We start from the raw sequence: 11,377 nt of genomic DNA on the forward strand, positions 1-11,377 counted from the left end.
ACTTGACAGAGCTTGAAGGCAAAAAACAATTGTAATGTGCAAATATTGTACAATCCAGGTGTGCAAAGCTCTTTTTTTATTGAACCTTTATTTAACTAGGCAAGTCAGTTAAGAACAAATTCTCATTTTCAATGACGGCCTAGGAACAGAATGACAGATTTGTACCTTGTCAGCTCGGGGATTTGAACTTGCAACATTCCGGTTATTAGTCCAATGCTCTAACCACTAGGCTACCCTGCCGCCCTGTCTCTTAGAGACTTACCCAGAAAAAGTCACAATCGATGCCAAAGGTGATTCTCACATGTATTGACTCAGGGGTGTGAATACTTATGTAAATTAGATACGGCTGCATTTAATTTTCAATACATTTGCAAAAATGTCTAAAAACACGTTTTCACTGTCTTTATGGGGTATTGTGTGCGTAGATGGGTGAGAATTTTTGCAATTCAGGCTGTAACAACACAGTGTGGAATAAATTCTGAAGTCACCGAATATACACTGCTCAAAAAAATAAAGGGAACACTTAAACAACACAATGTAACTCAAAGTCAATCACACTTCTGTGAAATCAAACTGTCCACTTAGGAAACAACACTGATTAACACTAAATTGCACATGCTGTTGTGCAAATGGAATGGACAACAGGTGGAAATTATAGGCAATTAGCAAGACACCCCCAATAAAGGAGTGGTTCTGCAGGTAGTGACCACAGACCACTTCTCAGTTCCTATGCTTCCTGGCTGATGTTTTGGTCACTTTTGAATGCTGGCGGTGCTTTCACTCTAGTGGTAGCATGAGACGGAGTCTACAACCCACACAAGTGGCTCAGGTAGTGCAGCTCATCCAGGATGGCACATCATTGCGAGCTGTGGCAAGAAGGTTTGCTGTGTCTGTCAGAGTAATGTCCAGAGCATGGAGGCGCTAACAGGAGACAGGCCAGTACATCAGGAGACGTGGAGGAGGCCGTAGGAGGGCAACAACCCAGCAGCAGGACCGCTACCTCCGCCTTTGTGCAAGGAGGAGCAGGAGGAGCACTGCCAGAGCCCTGCAAAATGACTTCCAGCAGGCCACAAATGTGCATGTGTCTGCTCAAACGGTCAGAACCAGACTCCATGATGGTATGGTGGTATGTGGTATGAGGGCCCGACGTCTACAGGTGGGGGTTGCTTACAGCCCAACACCGTGCAGGACGTTTGGCATTTGCCAGAGAACACTAAGATTGGCAAATTCGCCACTGGCGCCCTGTGCTCTTCACAGATGAAAGCAGGTTCACACTGAGCACGTGACAGACGTGACAGTCTGGAGACGCCGTGGAGAACGTTCTGCTGCCTGCAACATCCTCCAGCATGACCGGTTTGGCGGTGGGTCAGTCATGGTGTGGGGTGGCATTTCTTTGGGGGGCCGCACAGCCCTCCATGTGCTCGCCAGAGGTAGCCTGACTGCCATTAGGTACCGAGATGAGATCCTCAGACCCCTTGTGAGACCATATGCTGGTGTGGTTGGCCCTGGGTTCCTCCTAATGCAAGACAATGCTAGACCTCATGTGGTTGGAGTGTGTCAGCAGTTCCTGCAAGAGGAAGGCATTGATGCTATGGACTGGCCCGCCGTTCCCCAGACCTGAATCCAATTGAGCACATCTGGGACATCATGTCTCACTCCATCCACCAACGCCACATTGCACCACAGACTGTCCAGGAGTTGGCGGATGCTTTAGTCCAGGTCTGGGACGAGATCCCTCAGGAGACCATCCGCCACCTCATCAGGAGCATGCCCAGGCGTTGTAGGGAAGTCATACAGGCACGTGGAGGCCACACACACTACTGAGCCTCATTTTGACTTGTTTTAAGGACATTACATCAAAGTTGGATCAGCCTGTAGTGTGGTTTTCCACTTTAATTTTGAGTGTGACTCCAAATCCAGACCTCCATGGGTTGATAAATTTGATTTCCATTGATAATTTGTGTGATTTTGTTGTCAGCACATTCAACTATGTAAAGAAAAAAGTATCTAATAAGAATATTTCATTCATTCAGATCTAGGATGTGTTATTTTAGTGTTCCCTTAATTTTTTTGAGCAGTGTATGATTCAAGATTGATATGATGCAATTTCTTTCTCTCAAGTATTACCTCAGGTTCTGGATGAGTTTATCCCGTCTCGCTACGTTCTTTATGTATTGCTTCAGCACCATTTTCTGTCTTGGACTAGTGCCTCATTCTCTGAAAACCTATACAGCCTAAAGTGTGTGGCTGCTTCGGGGCACGAATGGACATCTCACTTGGGTCTGCGTTGGAAACAGCACTGGCGCTCGCTGGTCCTGCTTGGCCTGGCTCCTTACCTGGGGGCCAAGCTGAAACAGGTACTGGCCAAGCAGAGGGATGTACAAGGCCTTCCTGGCAGCCTACCCCTATGTCAGCATGGGCTGGAACAGCTGTGTTTTCTGCCAGCAGCTGCTGTACATGTTTGACCGAGCCAAGACCCACTCACCATTGCTGTGGCTGGCAGGTGTCAGGCTGGCTCACCTCACAGGACATGATATCACAAATATGGACCTCAAACCAGCCACCCCTTCCATGACCATCGGCTCAAGGTAAGAATTAATTTGTGACAACTAGGGCTGTGGCGGTCATGAAATTTTGTCAGCGGGGGTTCACAAATGTATATATATTTGTTTTTAATTAAGAGGGGTGGGGGTCGGTGAGAGGGGGGTGGTGTGGTATTATTTAAGATACTCTTTGAAGAGGTAGGATTTCAGATGTTTTCGGGAAGATGGGAAGGGACTCTGCTGTCCTAGCTTCAGGGGGAAGCTGGATTCACCATTGGGGTGCCGCCAGGACAGAGAAGAGATTGAACTGGGCTGACCGGGAGCTGCCCTCCCATAGGGGTGGGAGGGCCAAGAGACCAGATATGGCAGAAAGGAGTGCTATTTTTCCCATTCTGGAGCGAGTGTGCATATGAAGTGGCAGAGTGTAAAAGTGATCATTTGAAACAGATCCAATATGCTAGAGTTATTTGGCTACTTCAGTTGTGAATGATACAAACCTTAGAATAGCTGAGAAATAAAAGACATACGGTATATGGGCTGCAAGATGCAACTTGACCCCCCCGGGTGCGGGTCAATCCGGGCAGCCTGGCGGATCGCCACATCTACGTCCCAGACCACAGGAGCTACGACTCGGGAGGATGGGATTATAGGCTCACTCAGAACAGGGCCCTCTCCCAAATCGTAGAGGCGGGACAAGGCATTGGCCTTGGTGTTCTTTGAGCCTGGGTGATAGGTTAGCGTGAAGTTAAACCTTGTGAAGAAAAGAGCCCACTTTGCATTGTGCGGATTCAACCTCGTCGCTGTCCGTATGTACTCAAGGTTCCTGTGGTCGGTAAGGATGACAAATGGTTCATTGGCGCCCTCCAGCCAGTGTCTCCACTCCTCTAATGCCAACTTCACTGCCAGGAGCTTCCGATCGCCAAAGTCGTAGTTCCTCTCTACAGGGGACAATTTCTTATAATACAACACACATGGGTACAACTTGTGGGTTCCCCTGTCGTTGAGACAAAACTACCCCCACGCCTACCCCGGAAGCTTCCACCTCCACCCCAAAGGATATCATGGGATCTGAATGTTTCAGCACTTGGGAGGAGGTGAAACGTAAATTGAGAAGGCGGAAGGCCTCGTCGGCTGCTGGACCCCACACCAACCTACGGGGCCTCCCTTGTATGCAGTATGCAGTCCACACTCAAAGGTGATTACTAGAATTTGTTTAATTTTGGAGTACAGGCTAAACCAATTATGTACCAAAGACATTTTAAATGTTTTTTTTCTGCCATATGTGGTAGGCTGTCTTCCATAATGGCACAATCATTATATACAGTGCCTTCAGAAATTATTTGACTTATTCCACATTGTTGTGTTGCATTCTGAATTCTAAATGAAAACATGAAAACATGTTCAAAGTGAAAACATGTTTTAAGAATTTTTTTGTGTGTGCAAATTGATTGAAATTGTAAAATCAGAAATATCTGATTTACATAAGTAGTCACACCCCTGAGTCAATACTTTTTAGAAGCACCTTTGGCAGCAATTACAGCTGTTAGTCTTTCTTTGTAAGTCTCTAAGAGCTTTCCACGCCTGGATTATGCAACATTTTCCCATGATTATTATCTAAATTTTTCAGACTGTCAAATTGGTTTCCATTTCTAATCAAGCATTTTCAAGTCTTACCATAGATTTTTAAGTATATTTAGGTAAAAAGTGTAACTCAGCCACTCCGTAACATTCACTGTCTTCTTGGTAAGCAACGCCAGTATAGATTTGGCCTTGTGTGTTAGGTTATTGTCCTGCTGAGAGGTGAATTCATCTCCCAGTGTCTGGTGGAAAGCAGACTGAACCAGGTTTTCCTATAGGATTTTGCCTGTGTTTAGCTCCATTCCGTAATTTTTTAAATCCGGAATAACTCCCCTGTCCTTAACGATTACAAGCATACCCAAAACATGATGCAGCCACCACTAAGCTTGAAAATATGGAGAGTGGTTCTCCATAATGTGTTGTGTTGGATTTGCCCCAAACATAACACTTTGTATTCAGTACAAAAAGATAATTGGTTTACCACATTTTTTGGAGTATTACTTAGTGCCTTGTTGCAAACAGGATGCATGTTTTGGAATATTTGTATTTTTTACAAGCTTACTTCTTTTCACTCTGTCAATTAGGTTAGTATTGTGGAGTAACTACAATGCTCAGTTCTCTCCTATTACAGCCAATAAACTCTAACTGTTTTAAGGTCACCATTGGCCTCAGTGAAATCCCTGGGCGGTTTTATTCTTCTCCGGCAACTGAGTTATGAAGGAGGCCTGTATATCTTTGTAGTGACTGGGTGTATTGATACACCATCCAAAGTGTAATTAATAATTTCACCATGCTTAAAGGGATATTTAATGTCTGCTTTTATATTTTTTATTACTCATCTACCAATAGGGTCCCTTCTTTGTGAGTCATTGGAAAACCTCCCTAGTCTTTGTGGTTGAATGTGTGTTTGAAATTCACTGCTCGACTGAGGGACTGGGGTACAGAGAAGAGCTCGTCATTAAAAAATCATGTTAAACACTTATTGAACACAACATTCATGCGACTTTTGATGTGACTTGTTAAGCACTTTCTTACTCCTGAACATAATTCCACTTTGACATTATGGGGTATTGTGTGTAGGCCAGTGACAAAAAATCTGAATGGAATCCATTTTAAATTCAGGCTATAAAACAACAAATTGTGGAAAAAGACGAGGGGTGAATACTTTCTGAAGGCACTGTAGGCCTATGTGTATGCATAAGCTCTAATATGTGGAAGGGTGATTTGAATTAATCATCACCTAACACACAATTTTGTTGTGTTAGGCTTTGAAACAACACCCACAACGACCTGTTATTGAACTTCTTTCTTCAAATTGATCAATCACAGTGAGGTGTTTTAAAAATCTCTATACAGTTTTGATGATAAGTGTCTGATGTGATTTTCAATTGCATTTGCAGAGTGGTTAGAGCAGAAATAGAGCCCTGAGTACCAGGCCATTAGCGACCTGATGATCGTTAGTGAGTTGCGTACTACCAATGCGTGTTCAGATTGCATAAACGGAGATTACCGTGACTCGATGGTCACATTAAATTTTACTGCGGTAATGACTGCCAGTGTGGCGGTAATATGGTCACGCAACAGCCCTAGGGACATCCGGTCTCAAGGGACTCTTGAGTTCAAGGAGCTTAATCACTTTTTAAATCATTTAAGCCCATAAGTATACTTCCCTCAAATGAGTCATTCTTTCTTCCCAGTGTTGGTGCGAGGCTGCGTAGGCTGACAGTGGTGGAGGTGTGGCTCTGTCCATTTCCGCTAGTCTCTCCTGGGTGTGTTCTTCCTGCAGTTCCTCTTGTAATGGTACTCCTCAGAGAACTAACATATCCCTCGCACTTATGATACTTTAACACGGGTGGTTTATTCATTAGTAATTAACACTACATTTAATTACACAAGGTCAGAAGTAGTTCTGTCTCATGTTCGGTTTTGAACATTCATTGACCTTTCTCAAAACCATACCTTAGTAATTGATCTCATTTCGACCAATAGTAAATGTAAAATTAGGGCCTATCCTTGTTTTGCAGTACATGGAGGAACAATGAAGCCATGTTCACACTGCAGGCATTAATGATTAAATCAGTTTTGTTTTTCAAATCTGTTCTGGAAAACTGACTGTCCAAACAGCAAGTTACATGTGTACAAATCAGATTTGTGCATGTTCAGACAGCAGTCATTTACTGACATGACTATGTTAGTTGTCATACACTGCTCAAAAAAATAAAGGGAACACTTAAACAACACAATGTAACTCCAAGTCAATCACACTCCTGTGAAATCAAACTGTCCACTTAGGAAACAACACTGATTGACAATACATTTCACATGCTGTTGTACAAATGGAAGAAACAGGTGAAAATTATAGGCAATTAGCAAGACACCCCCAATAAAGGAGTGGTTCTGCAGGTAGTGACCAAAGACCACTTCTCAGTTCCTATGCTTCCTGGCTGATGTTTTGGTCACTTTTGAATGCTGGCAGTGCTTTCACTCTAGTGGTAGCATGAGACGGAGTCGACAACCCACACAAGTGGCTCAGGTGGTGCAGCTCATCCAGGATGTACAGCTGTGGCAAGAAGGTTTGCTGTGTCTGTCAGAGTAATGTCCAGAGCATGGAGGTGCTAACAGGAGACAGGCCAGTACATCAGGAGACGTGGAGGAGGCCATAGGAGGGCAACAACCCAGCAGCAGGACCGCTACCTCCGCCTTTGTGCAAGGAGGAGCAGGAGGAGCACTGCCAGAGCCCTGCAAAATGACCTCCAGCAGGCCACAAATGTGCATGTGTCTGCTCAAACGGTCAGAACCAGACTCCATGATGGTATGGTGGTATGTGGTATGAGGGCCCGACGTCCACAGGTGGGGGTTGTGCTTACAGCCCAACACCGTGCAGGACGTTTGGCATTTGCCAGAGAACACTAAGATTGGCAAATTCGCCACTGGCGCCCTGTGCTCTTCACAGATGAAAGCAGGTTCACACTGAGCACGTGACAGACGTGACAGTCTGGAGACGCCGTGGAGAACGTTCTGCTGCCTGCAACATCCTCCAGCATGACCGGTTTGGCGGTGGGTCAGTCATGGTGTGGGGTGGCATTTCTTTGGGGGGCCGCACAGCCCTCCATGTGCTCGCCAGAGGTAGCCTGACTGCCATTAGGTACCGAGATGAGATCCTCAGACCCCTTGTGAAACCATATGCTGGTGTGGTTGGCCCTGGGTTCCTCCTAATGCAAGACAATGCTAGACCTCATGTGGTTGGAGTGTGTCAGTAGTTCCTGCAAGAGGAAGGCATTGATGCTATGGACTGGCCCGCCGTTCCCCAGACCTGAATCCAATTGAGCACATCTGGGACATCATGTCTCACTCCATCCACCAACGCCACATTGCACCACAGACTGTCCAGGAGTTGGCGGATGCTTTAGTCCAGGTCTGGGACGAGATCCCTCAGGAGACCATCCGCCACCTCATCAGGAGCATGCCCAGGCGTTGTAGGGAAGTCATACAGGCACATGGAGGCCACACACACTACTGAGCCTCATTTTGACTTGTTTTAAGGACATTACATCAAAGTTGGATCAGCCTGTAGTGTGGTTTTCCACTTTCATTTTGAGTGTGACTCCAAATCCAGACCTCCATGGGTTGATAAATTTGATTTCCATTGATAATTTGTGTGATTTTGTTGTCAGCACATTCAACTAAGAAAAAAGTATCTAATAAGAATATTTCATTCATTCAGATCTAGGATGTGTTATTTTAGTGTTCCCTTTATTTTTTTGAGCAGTGTAGTAACGACGATTGGTGTTGACGCTTCCCATCACTCAGAAGTTATGTAGCAAGCTAAGGTGACAATTCCTGCCATGGATGTTTCCCAGTTGCTTCAAATGTTCAAAATCATAGAGTAAGAATGATTTAAGCCACAGCAGTCAACTAGCTAGCCGTTTAGCTTTCTAGCACATTCACTAATTTGTTTGTAAACAATTAACAAGCAGGTAGCCTAGTGGTTAGAGCGTTGGGCCATTAACCGAAAGTTGCTAGATGGAATCCCTGCGCTGACAAGGTCTAAATCTGTTGTTCTGCCCCTGAACAAGGCAGGTAACCCACTGTTCCTAGGCTGTCATTGTAAATAACAATTTCTTCTTAACTGACTTGCCTAATTAAATAAGTTTAAAAAAAATATATTTTGTTACCACATGTTTTTGCCAAAACTGTCAAGAGCAAGCATCAAGAAATGCCAAATAAGTCTAAAAACCATGTGGGCAATAAATCAGACTTGACCGTTCAGACAAGTTGAATGGCCAGGGATCAGATTTGTATCCGATTTCAACCACCTACGAAGGTTTTGACCCCCCTTTGTTCAGGGACACATTATTCCATTTCTCTTAGTCACATGTCTGTGGAACTTGTTCAGTTTATCTCAGTTGTTGAATCTTATGTTCATACATGTTAAGTTTCCTGAAAAGAAATACAGTTGACAGTGAGAGGACGTTTGGCAGCGATTACAGCTGAGCTTTCCACACCTGGATTGTGCAACATTTGCCCATTTATTATTTTCTATATTCAAGCTCAGTCAAATTGGTTGTTCATCATTGCTAGACAACCATTAAGGTTTTGCCATAGATTTTCAAGTAGATTTAAGTCCAAACTAACTCGACCACAAAGTTAATTGCTTTGCCACATATTTTGCAGTATTACTTTAGTGTCTTGTTGAAAACATTATGCATGTTTTGGAATATTTTTATTTTTTACAAGCTTACTTCTTTTCACTCTGTCAATTAGGTTAGTATTGTGGAGTAACTTAGGGAGGTGACCAAGTACCCGATGGTCACTGACAGAGCTCCAGAGTTCCTCTGTGGAGCTGGGAGAACCTTCCAGAAGGACAACCATCTCTGCAGCACTCCAAAAATTAGGCCGTTGTGGTAGAGTGGCCAGACAGAAGCCACTCCTCAGCAAAAGGCACATGACAACCCGCTTGGAGTTTGACCTTCACCTAAAGGACTCTGACCATCCAGATTCTCTGGTCTGATGAAACCAAGATTGAACTCTTTGGCCTGAATACCAAGCGTCATGTCTGGAGGAAACCTGGCATCATCCCTACGGTGAGGCATGGTGGTGGCAGCATCATGCTGTGGGATGTTTCAGGGGCAGGGACTGGGAGACTGAGGATCAAGAGAAAGATTAACAGAGCAATCCTTGAAGATCTGCTCCAGAGCGCTCAGGAACTCAGACTTGATCAGAGAATTAACATTTGCTCCTTTGACTGGGTGGAAATGTCAGTTCATGCTGCAAGCGCTCTGGTTGGAGGATGTCCTCCGGAAGTAGTCATAATTACTGTGTGTCCATGGAAAGGGGTGAGAACAATCAGCCTTCTACGGTTTGTATTGAAGTAATCATAGGATGGAAGCTAGCTGTCCTCCGGCTATACCATGGTGCTAACCTACAGAGTGCTGTTGAGGCTACTGTAGACCTTTGCAAAAGTGTTTAACAATTACTTGGTGACACGTGATTATAGTTAAACTTTTTGGGGATAGGGGGCAGTATTTTGAAGTTTGGATGACTGAGGTGCCCAAAGTAAACTGCCTGCTACTCAGGCCTAGAAGCTAGGATATGCATATAATTAGTAGATTTGGAAAGAAACTAAAGTTTCCAAAACTGTTAAAATGTCTAACAGAACTGATATGGCAGGCAAAAACCTGAGGAAAGTCCATCCAGGAAGTGCTATTATTTTGAAATGGCTGTTTTGCCATTGAAAGCCTATCCACCATACAAAGACTTATGACGCAGTTCACGATCCCTATGGCTTCCACTACGTGGCATTGTTTCAGGCTTACTTTGAAAAATTAGGGAGAAACATCACTTTCAATGAGAGGCCAGTGGAAATTTCCAGAGATGTGTCCTGCGCGATCACGAGAGCGCGCCTCTTGTTTTTCCTTTTCTGTTGACGAAGCTATTGCCCGGTTGAAATATGATCGAATTACGACAAAAACCTGAGGATTGATTATAAACATCTTGACATATCTAGGAACTTACAGTACTTTTTTCATTTGTCGTCTGCCTGCTGTGACCGTGCTTTGTGCCAATGGATTACTGAACAAAACAGGTTTTTGGACATAAACAGGGACTTTATCGAACAAAACTAACATGTGTAACATGGAGTCTTGAGTGGAACCATAAGATCAAAGGCAAGTGATAAATTATTTTGCTATTTCTGACTTGTTACTCCTCTGCTTACTGTTTGTAATTATTTGTCTGCTGGGCGTTCTCAGATAGTCGCATGGTTTGCTGTCGCCGTGAAGCCTATTTGAAATCTTACACAGCGGTTGGATTTACAAGAAGTTTCTTTAAGCTGATGTATAACACTTATGTTTAAGGACATTTTATTATAACTTTCTGAATTTGGCGCTCTGCAATTTCACTGGCTGTTGTCAACGTGGGACGCTACCGTCCCACCTATCCCAAAGAAGTTTAAGTGTAACTTCAAATGTTATGAATGTCACTGAAGATGGTCATCCCCTTCCTGATGAGCCTCCACTGACACTAGTTTAAATTCTACAGTTGTGGGTGTCACGGACTAGACTGATAACCCATTTCATTGATCCACAATCCATTAGTAAGGCTGTACAATGAAAAGTATGCCCCAATGCAATTCATAAGTCAACAATCCCCATTGAGATTAGATTTTCACTTTGTCAAAGTAGCATGTTGTCTTGAATGTGTAACAGTCCAAACTTATTTTGCATCTAGTTCAAATATGGCACTTTCCCATTTGCACTTTCAATGAGGTACTTTATTTTAACAAACTGTAGTCCACCATCTGTAATCTTTGTGGCTAGTTTCTCATAGCTAAGTAACATGGGCAATTTGCACAGCAAGTCTAAAGGGGGGGGGGCATGATTTGACAAATGTAATACAAACCCAGCCCCAACTTCACTCCTTGTGACAGGTGTCAAACTTAGTTTACGATAACCAAAGTAATCTCACTTAAGTCAATTTTGACACTAGAATAAAATGATACCACAGGCCATTTTCAAAAAGATTTGGATTATTAGGGGGCAGTTCCTCTTCAATGCAGTAATGTCTGTTTTGAACAAGTCCAGTTTACTACATGACAAGTAATCTTCAAATTAGGCTTCCAATGCAATATACTCCCTTAAAATTTAGATTGTGAGATGTGATCAATCCAATGAATTTGAACACTATCCCAAATTCAAAAAGACACTTCCCCATTTGAGCCATCTTTGTTGCATGTTACCAATTGAATAACACACCGC

General features: G+C 43.8%; 1 pseudogene; it reads left to right on the forward strand.

Annotated features, from left to right (window-relative positions):
- The first annotated feature begins 1,079 nt into the window (after positions 1 to 1,079).
- On the forward strand, positions 1,080 to 5,940 carry LOC109891818 (peroxisome assembly protein 12-like; annotated as a pseudogene).
- The last annotated feature ends 5,437 nt before the right edge of the window (positions 5,941 to 11,377 follow it).

This window comes from Oncorhynchus kisutch, linkage group LG6, assembly GCF_002021735.2.
Source record: "Oncorhynchus kisutch isolate 150728-3 linkage group LG6, Okis_V2, whole genome shotgun sequence".
NCBI lineage: Eukaryota > Metazoa > Chordata > Actinopteri > Salmoniformes > Salmonidae > Oncorhynchus > Oncorhynchus kisutch.